Raw genomic sequence first — 9,713 nt, forward strand, 5'->3', positions numbered from 1 at the left:
TGGGCAATGGTCAGCTTGACCGTGAACTAGAGAAATACCAGTTAAATGACGGCTGCACGTTACTCTCTGCCTATTGACTTCGCCCTTCAGCATCGACAGAGCCTGGTGAGAAACACTGTGCTGCATGCTGCTGTCTGGAATAGAAACTGGGACAAGATTTGGGGAAGAAATGTAACAAGAACAGTGGAAATTGTAAAACCCACACTATGGGAGATTCTGTGTAAGACTCTACCCTCAGAAAAATGGTCACAGATGTGAACGAAAGTTCACTGTGGCACTCTGTGGAAACAGAATTAAGTACAATAGCAGTGTGTGTTCAGTAGGCGTGTGTGTATATGAGAACAGTGTGGGTCTGACACAGACTGCATGGCCATCGGGAGGGCACAGGGGGATGAGTCTCATGTGGAAAAACAATGATTCCCTGAGAGAAAGCAGATATGGCCCAGCCGAGTGCAGCCTCTCATAAGTGGTGGCCAAGAGCACCTGGAGTTTTTATTTTTGTCACCTAACTGTGGAAGATGCTGATGGTGGGAGATGCCAGTCCACACCCGTGCCCTCTCCACTTTCAGAACTGCTCGTTGTGGCTTCTAGGGACTTAGAGTTGAGACAGCCCAGCGTGCTCAGGCGTGTGGCCCATGTCCATGCACACGGCCCAGTTCCGGTCCCAGGCGGCGTCACTGCCCTTTGCCTGTGCCGGGGATGCTTCCTGTCTGCTTCCTGATGTCCCTCACCGCAGCCAGCCTGCTCTCAGTGACAGGACCAGCATGGCCTGAAGGCTAAGGACGCCACACATCCTGGTCCAACCCCAGTGCTGCCTCCCGAAGGTGCTCGCTTCCTGTCACTGTCCCAGCAGAGTAGGGGAGAGGACAACCAGCCTGGGGTGCCTTCTCTGGTCATGTGACCCGCCAGGCCAGGGCTCCTCCAAGCTCGCTTCTCTCTAAGGAACCCGGAGAGAAGCAGCCCAGGCCAGTTCCGGGGCTGCTCTGAAACGGGTGGGAAAGGACCTGGTAGTGGAGACTGGGCATGAGGATGTCTCTGCCAGGGCCGCGGGGTCGCCCCCCTGTGTGCCCCAAAGCCAGCGCTTCCTGGGATGGGACCTGCGGTGTGAAGCAGGAACTGGGATCTGGCCAGGCTTCTGCCACCGACACTCCAGAGTCACCACAGTGGCGCCACCAGACTCGCTCCAACCTGAAGCTGTTACCAGGGGCACTGCACTCCTCTGCGGCTCCCAGGCCCGCAGAGACTGGTGAGCACACCCAGGGCATGCGAGCACCCACCCAGAAGGGGCCTGAAGTCCACAGCACGGGTTGTCCACAGCCCACTGTGCACTGGCTGGGCCAGCACTGGCCACACCTCGGTGTCCACTCGTGGGTGCGCGTGTGCCTCAAGCCCCCAGACTCCTACGTCAGAGCTTAATTTCACTTGTTAAATAATTCACAGCTCTGGCAACCAACTGAAGAAGGTATATCTGCAAAGCCACTGTGTTTCTGGTTTAGTGTTTTTTCAAACTTTGGTTTGAAAGAAGGAATTTTGAAAAGATAAGCCGTCAGGCTTTCTTTTCTCCCCTTGAATGGTTTTCCTTCAGGTGGCTTAAGGAAGCTGCTGGAGGTTGGTTGCCGGAAATAAGTGGAAATTTGACACTTGCAGAGAGAGAGAGAGAGAGAGAGAGAGAGAGGCTGTGCCTGTCAGTGCCAGACATGCCCGGCAGGGAAGGCGGCTCCAGGACTGAGCCAGCAGGACCGGCTGGCTCTGACTCTGCTGATGTTGGGGCTGGGTCGCTCACCTGTCCCTCCACATCCACTCTCTGCAGCACTCTCCCCACCCCATTCTGGAAGAGCGCATCCCTGGGGCTCTGGCTTCCCGGGACATCGGCCCGTGAGGACCCCTGACATAGGGGGTGCTGTCTCCCCACTGCCACCTGCACCGCAGGCCCCCAAGCCCCCTCACTTCCGGGGCCCCCCTGGCTCCTCCCGGGCCTGATGGTTCCCCTCCACTGGTCCTTGAATTCCGCCCCCCCTTCCATCATCCCTTTGTCACACTGCAAATTCCCTGGCTTGGCTGTCACATCTGTCTTCTGCCCTGTGACCCAGCCCTGACCAAGGAGAAGTAGAGCTAATAACTGAGCACAGTGTGTTTCATTACTGCCGAGACTAGATTTCAAATGTCCTCATCACCAAAAGCGTGACGCATCTGAGGGTACGTTGCTCAGCTTGGTTTAACTACTCCGTGTTGTGTTAAAAGTCATGACACTTTTCATTGTGCCCCGTAAGCCAACACAACGCAGTCTATCAGGGTCTAAGAAAGAAGGAGGGAGGGACGGAGGAAGGCAGGGGTCCCAGCTGGTATCGAGGAAGACACCTTTTCAAGGGCAGACATAAGCATGGGGAGCCGCCTCCCCCTGTCCTCCTGCCCTAAGCAGCACATGGAGGGCTGGAGCGGGGCTGGGAAGGGACCTTGCAGATGCTTGAAGACGCAGGGCAGGAAAAAAGGTGCCCAGACCTCGGGGCCACGACGGCCACTGGGCCAAAGCTGGAGCTGCTCACCAGACATCTGTGCATCAGGATCATAAAGCACCTCTCCAGCCAGGCAGAGTCACAGGGTGCCCAGCTGTGTGCGGCTGGACGGTCCTGCTGGACCTGCAGGCTGAGGGGCCACTGCCTGGGGACCTGGGAGCCCAGGGCCAGGCATCCCTCACAGCACCCCAGGGGCTCCCTGCCCATCTCTACAGCCGCTCAGGGTGACCCCGGTCCCGTCCAGGCCATGCAGCAGGGTCTGCTGGGCCATCCCCGGGGTCTCTGCCTTCTGACCACCTCCACTGCTGCTGCCTCTCTGCCTCGGGCTCAGCAGCTCCTACACGGGGACCCCCTCCCCACTCCTGCTCACACCCTCTCTGCTTGCAGAGCAACCTAACGACCATCGTGGCTCCCTGGGGCCCTGCGGGGTCTCACTCAGCCTCAGGGAGCTCATCGAAGCCTTGATTCCGAAGGAACTCTTCCTGCAGAGAGGGTTGTGCTCATCCCCCCACGTGCTGCCCAGGACAGCACACCGGGGCGCCGCTGTTACACTCCCCGATGGGCGATGGGCTCCAGCCTCCTTCCGACTCCAGGTGCATTTCCAAAGGAGCACGTTTCCAGGCCTGCGGCAGCTCAGACCACAAGAATGGCACTGGCTCTGCTCTTGTCTCGCCCGCCCACCGTCCTCCACTCAGCCCTGTCTCCGTCTCAGGTACCCACACCTCTTCCTCCTCAGTGCCGCTCCCATGGCTCCCGCCTGCTGGTGACATGGCTGGAGAGCTGACCGTGTCAGGCTGTCCCCTGAAACGAAAGGAAGCCGAAGGCTTTGGAAGGAGACCTGGCCTATGATACCTGCTGCTGCTGCAGAGGCCTCCCGGGAGTGCACTTCCCCAAGGGTCCTTGAGTCCTCCCTAACTCAGTGTTAAAACCAGGAACGTGGAGGCTGGAGGGTGCCATCGAGACCCTCTCACCTGATTCTTCTGGACTAGAGGCCTTGTGCCCACCTGCCTGGCCACCCGGTGGTGGACATGCACGGTGCCTCACAGGGATGCCAGCCAAGCCAGGCCGGCCCCCACCGGGACCAAGTGTGCTGTGACCCCCAAGCAAAGCTTGTCTTTTTCCTGGTGTGATGGTTAACTAATATTAACCTTAAATAAACTAACCACTTTGGCTTCCCTAAAGGTGGTTCAACAGAACGCTAGGCTGAAACATGGCAAGACTCCAGGACAAGGGTCAGCAGCACCCCTAAGCGATGGTGGTGCCACGCATGAAATCGTCCTCTTCACTGTGACCCCAGGGCCCTCTGGCCTCTGCAAGGGCCACTCTGGCTGTGGGGAGGAAAGCATCACCACCTCACTTGGGTCTATTTTTCTTCTTTTATTCCAATGAAGGCGCCCAATGTTCTTTGTACGAGTTCAGCTAACCTTAGTTTAGTTATTAGTGAATGTGTTCATTTAGCTTTGAAAAGAATTTTTCCCAACCAACATGGGGATGCCTTTGAAACAGTAACACCATCATATATTTTCCATTTGAGGCATAGGTCACGGGACGCTCAGAATCAGCTTTGATCAATAGCATTATAATGAAGACTAAAATATGATTTTGGGTTCATTGAGAAACTATTAGAACAGTTTATCATAGCCAGTCGGGTAGTCAATATAAACAAAACTTAACTGGGGGAAACTAATCACTAGTCTGTGTAATACAAATGTAATTGATTTGCATTTATTATTTAAAATGAATGCATAATTTGTCAGGGTTAAATATTTATAGTTCTAATTTAAAAGTCTGATCTCTGCTTTTTGTACTCTAAAAGTGCACAGATTGTGTACTGAGATGTCTCAGACCATCCAGAAACACAGCTGCCTGCCTCTAGGACAATGTGCCGCCTTTCCTGCCTTCCTAACTTCATGTTGATAATAAATTTTAAACATAATTTGTACATGTTTTCCTTTCAGTTTATTCAAAAACACATCCCTGCAGCTTCAATTTACAGATATTTTAAAAGTTCTGTTTCTGTCAGTCAATGTGTGCAGCACATGACGACTCCAGTCCTTGTGGGGAGCTGAGCACAAACACCACACCCCCGTCTCTGTACACCCCCTTTCCCTGCACAACTCCTGATGCACTGCCACACTGCAGGCAGAGCTAGTGAGGTCTGCCCAGAGCGTCCCGCTCATGAAGCATCTATGCCAGCCACCTTTCACTTTTTCTTTTCTGTATTATCCTGTTTTATCAGAAGGAAGCTGAGGCTCAAGAAAGTTAAATGATTTTCCCTCAAAATCCACAGATAATGTGCACAGCACACTCACGGGAGGATGCTGTCGGGGTTTAGGGCTGCCCAGCACCACCGTCTGCCCAGCAGCAGAGGGAGCCGGGCAGGGGAATCTGATGGCCAGATAGCAGGGGATGCCCCAAGTGGCCAGAGGGCACTGGCTGAAGCCCAGCCAAACAGATCAGAGCCCTGGGCCAGGGCTCATCTGATGGGCAAGCCTGGCCTGCAGCCTAAGGCAGAGCATCCTGCTCTGATCCAGGAAAGAGCTGAGGTCAGAGTTCAGACTGAGACACTGCTCGAGAGAAAGAGCCTGCTGGACAGGAAGGGAGGACAGGGAGGCTGAGCTCAGAACAGGGGCACATACCTACTGGACACCCTTGAAACATTATCAGAAACCTCTGCAGTAGGCTTCGGTCTCCTGCTCAGTGGATGACACAGGCCTGAGAAATCAAACCAAAAGACAGAACTAAGAGACACAGAAAGCAAGGCGCCAGGACAGCCAATGCTGCTTTAGCAAAAGGTGCTGGTCTGTCCAAGCCACTGATGTTTATTGGTCATCAATTAGGGTAAAGGTGAACTATGTGCCAGGGCGGAACTACATGCAAGGATGCACAGTCATGCCGTTTCTATGGAAACTAATGTAAGCAAGGCTCCTAAAAGACAAGACAAATCTCAAATTAGGAACAGAATAGACAAATATGTGGTTGTAATTAGAACACTGTCCTTCTTTAGTCAGGAGGTTTTCGTTGTGGGAACGGAATTTGGGTGTGAGGTACTCTGACCTCGGCACATAGGCTTCGGCCGGACTCGCTTCTATATACAAGGCAGCTGTGGGGTTAGCTCCTCACAGCCTGCACTGCTTTGGGCACAATCCGTATTGCAGTTTCCCACATGCACCTTTGACTTCCACACCCACAGCCACAGAAGTAACAAGAGAGGGATCCCAGGAGAGATCTCAGGGGAAGTGGTCAACTTGCAGGAAAACAGGACTTGACCAAAGGTGATGCAGGAAGAAATGGAAAATCTGCATAAACTAAAACAAATAGACAGGTAATTCAATTAAAACTTTTCTTTGTGAGGGGTAGGGGAAGGGAAAAGGGAAAGGAAAAAGTATGAGAAGAGGAAAAAAGATGGAAACAAGGTCTTTGCAAATAGGGAAAGGTGGAGGGGGTGAAGGGAGGGCAAGGGAAGGGGAAAAAAATAAGAACCAAGAGGCTCATGTAAAGGTACAAGATCCCAATGATGAATGTAACTGTATTGTATACTGAAAATGTACCAATAAACTTAATGGGGAAAAAAGAAGAAATGACAAATGTTCAAGGAAATGAAAACAAAGTTAGCCTGATTTGTATGCCTGCATTGGATTATCACACTGTACCCCAATAAATATGTATTCATTGGAAAACTTTTCTACAAAGAAAAATCCAGGACTACTTGGCCTCAATAATGAATTCTATAAAATGTTTTTTAAAAAAATAATACAAAACCTTCACAAACTCCTCCTCCCATAAAAGGAAGATATAGTTCTCACTCATTTATGAAGTTAGCATTATGCTCCCCCCAAATCAGGCTTAGCCTTGTGCTTAAGAAAACCACATCTCAGTATGTTTAATGCATATAAATGCAAAATCCTCAACAAAAATAGAAGCAAGCCATATCCAGGAGCATATACAAAGAATTATATGTAAGTACAAGCAAATGGAGCTTATCTCAAGAATGCAAGGGTGGTTCAGTATTTTAAAATCAATGTCACTCAGGAGGCTGAGGCAGGAGGATCACCATGAGTTTGACGCCAGCCTGGGCTACATAGTGAGTTCAAAGCCAGCCTGAACTACACAGAAAAACCTTATCTCAAAAAAAAAAAAAAAAAAAAGGAAAATCAATGTCCCATGCCACTTTTATAGGATAAGAAGAATCAGCATAGCCATCTCAGGAAAAGCCCTGGACCAGACACTTCCACGGTGAAAACACTCATGAGGAGTAGAAGGGAACTTCTGGGCTAGTGAAGGCCACCTACAAAACACCCACAGAGAACACCAGGAAGTCTGAATCAGGCAAACACATCAGCTCTGGACACTTCCATCCAAGGATGCAAGGAGGTCTTGGCAGGTGCCCAGCTGGGAACGGGTGTCCACAGGAATGGAAAAGCGCGTAGGTGAGCTGCTAATGTCACCTACCAGTGCCTGGCCTCTCCCTGCTCCAGACCTTGCGATGGGAAAAAGGGAGAGCTTCTGTTTTCAGTATCTTTACGAGCCATTAAATTTAGCCACTTAACCAAATGTCTTTGGTGTGGGCATCGCTTATAATCCTTACTTCAACAGACTCTGTAGGGTTCATCTTTTATATTATTCCATGTCTTTAGCAAAGCAGTTTCATTCAACTAGAAATGTCTCTAGTTCCTTTCGTACACCACAGTGCAGCTTAGTATTTCTACCTTAGGTCGTGAAAGTGACCCCTGAGGAGGTATCAAGTGGAAAGCTAACAGCAGGGTCATCTGCTGTGCTTATTGTGCTAAATAAACTGTTTAAACATAAGAAGTCCTCACTGGAGGTACAGTTCACCTGTCAGGTAACTAAATTTTCCAGGAAAATCCAGACTTGCACAGTCATTAGGTGAGCAAACAACAAAGACTGAAACCTTCGTGCTCCGCGCATGTGGTCCTTAACGAGCACAGCCGCCAGTGCTGCACGCAGCCTCCTGGCTGTTGCCAACACCACTCATCAGTCACCATTTGCATCCTGGGGAAGCTGTGCAGTCAGAAGAGAGGGCACAGCAGGCACCCAGAGGCTGTGGTCTGTGCTGCTGCCAGGTGTGGGTCAGGGGCATGTAGCCCGTCTATCAGTGAGCCCTTCGAGTGTCAGTCTCAGAACAAGGAGGCCTGGGATTAGAGAAGAGTTAGTGATCCTCTCTCGCCACGTCAGACTGTCCACCGGGAAGGAGTGCAGGCCAGGGCCTGGCCCCCACCCATAGGTGCTGCACCCACAAGGCCCGGGCAGCTATGCACACAGGGCAAAGCCACGCCCATCCTCTGTCTGCCAGGTGCTTGGGACCTGCCATGCTGTGACTCCATGCCTGTCCACCGGGCACGAACCTGGCCACGCATGGGATAGCTAGTACCTGGTGCTCTGTCAAAATCCTTCCCGTGTGGAAGAAAGGGGGAGTGGGAGAAAGGAGAGCGTGCCAGCAGTTTTCCCAGCCTCAGCCCGATCAGGGCGGGAGGGAGCAAGCTGTCCTCCAGGGGTCGGGAGCCAGCCCCACATTCCGCCACCCGCCCATGGGGTGTGCAGCTCCTGTGCTGGGCGCCAGGGTCCACAGATGGTAGTCACCCCAGTCCCAGGCACAGGCCACAGCTCCAGCCAGGAGCTCACCAGAGCCGAGAGCAATGGGCAGCTCAGCTCCCATGGCTACCAGGGTCTGTAGATCCAGAAGGGGAAGCCACTGGGACGCGGCAGCGTTCCTAGGAAGAACCACACTTCGCCACACATCCTCACAGTGCGCCAACCTCAGGCAGGGGCTCGCCACTGCTGCTTCTGGAAGTTAGCCTTCCTACGGCCAACACACGGGCAGCAAGAGCCTAGTTAATCTGTGCGAGTAACGAAACTATTTGTACTTATTAAATTATTTACAAAGTAACACAAGTCCAAGTTAAATAAGAAAACCAACATGGTTCAACGACAATAAACACCCGTCCTCCGGGCGCACACGTGTGTGAAGGGCTAAGATGCTATCACGGGAAACCGCTGAGTTCTACACGTGTGTGGAATGTCTGATCCACGCAGCTTTTTGTTGCACTGCCTGCGGTGGGCACCTGAGGCAGCATCAGCGCTGAACCTCGCCCCCCCAGCCTTCCGACATCACCTGCACAGTCCCTGCCCCGGTGTCTCCCAACTGATGAAAACACCCATAGACGTCACATAGTACTGTTTTCATTAGCGCGTGTTTGCAGTACTGGCACCGCACCCCTCATGGGGAGTTGCGCATGACCCGACTCAATTCTTCCTAGGCCCCTTTCCCTCCCCTCCCTTTGCAGCAGTGTGGTTGAAAGGTGACGACCTTGCTCTGTGGCCCGCCGGCTGCAGGTGGCTGTCCCAAGCGGGGCACTGTGATCTGCAGGACCTGTGGATGCTGACGTCTGCGGAGAGCACTCGTGCACACCGCATAACGACCCTCCGGAGCTTCCTCCGGGGGGGTGATTGCGATGTCAGTCTATAAAACTGCATCAAGGAAAGGCTGCACTGTCGCAGGCACTGCTGTGAGCAACGTTACTGACAGGGCTATGAGGACGACTGAGTCAGCGAAAGCGCTGTGAGAACCGCAGTGCCATGCCCAGCGCCTGCCCTGCCCCGAGGACCTGCCCGGCAGGGCATTGCCTGGCAGCGTGACCCTGCTGTCTGCCTGCTGGTGCACGTCAGCCCTCTTGGCCCAGCGGGCTGTGTCAGTGGCCACTCTCCCCCACGGTCACCACCAGGACCCATCACTTGCTCTCTTCTGCTCTGTCCCATCCCGTCCCATCCTGTGGCAACATCAGCCAAAGCTCCTGTTCCTCTGTTTTCTTCACTTACTGCATCAAGACCAAGGGCAGCCATTTACGGTCCTCTCGCTCTGTCGGACCACAAAGGCCATGCTCCGTGACAGTCACCAGCCTGGACGCCCTGGTTCATCCGGCGGCAATTACAGCTGGAGCTGCTCTGAGGCGGCGAGTCCACCCTGGGACTCTCCTTATACCTCTGGGACAAGCTGTCCCTGTCTGTCGCCTTCACAGACCAAAGTCCTGCTCCCCAGGGCCACCGGCACAGCTGTGAGACTGTCACCTTGGGCTGCAGCAGGAGCAGGAGTCCCACAGAGAGTGGAGGCAAGAGTGCGTGGGCGAGGGCTGGGTGGCCAGAAACACACAGGTCAGAGTCACCAGGGCCCAAAGCTCCCCT

General features: G+C 53.1%; 1 long non-coding RNA gene across 1 annotated transcript in view; it reads right to left on the bottom strand.

Moving 5' to 3' along the window:
* The window catches only part of LOC147823474 (uncharacterized), a 28,118-nt gene extending 18,617 nt beyond the window's left edge, over positions 1 to 9,501 (bottom strand). Inside the window, exon 1 of the long non-coding RNA XR_015443850.1 lies at positions 9,351 to 9,501. This is a non-coding gene — a long non-coding RNA (uncharacterized LOC147823474). The remainder of the gene's footprint in view (positions 1 to 9,350) is intronic.
* Between the last annotated feature and the right edge of the window lie 212 nt (positions 9,502 to 9,713).

This window comes from Heterocephalus glaber, unplaced genomic scaffold, assembly GCF_053883595.1.
Source record: "Heterocephalus glaber isolate CG9 unplaced genomic scaffold, H.glaber_assembly_v1.0 deba00001579, whole genome shotgun sequence".
NCBI lineage: Eukaryota > Metazoa > Chordata > Mammalia > Rodentia > Bathyergidae > Heterocephalus > Heterocephalus glaber.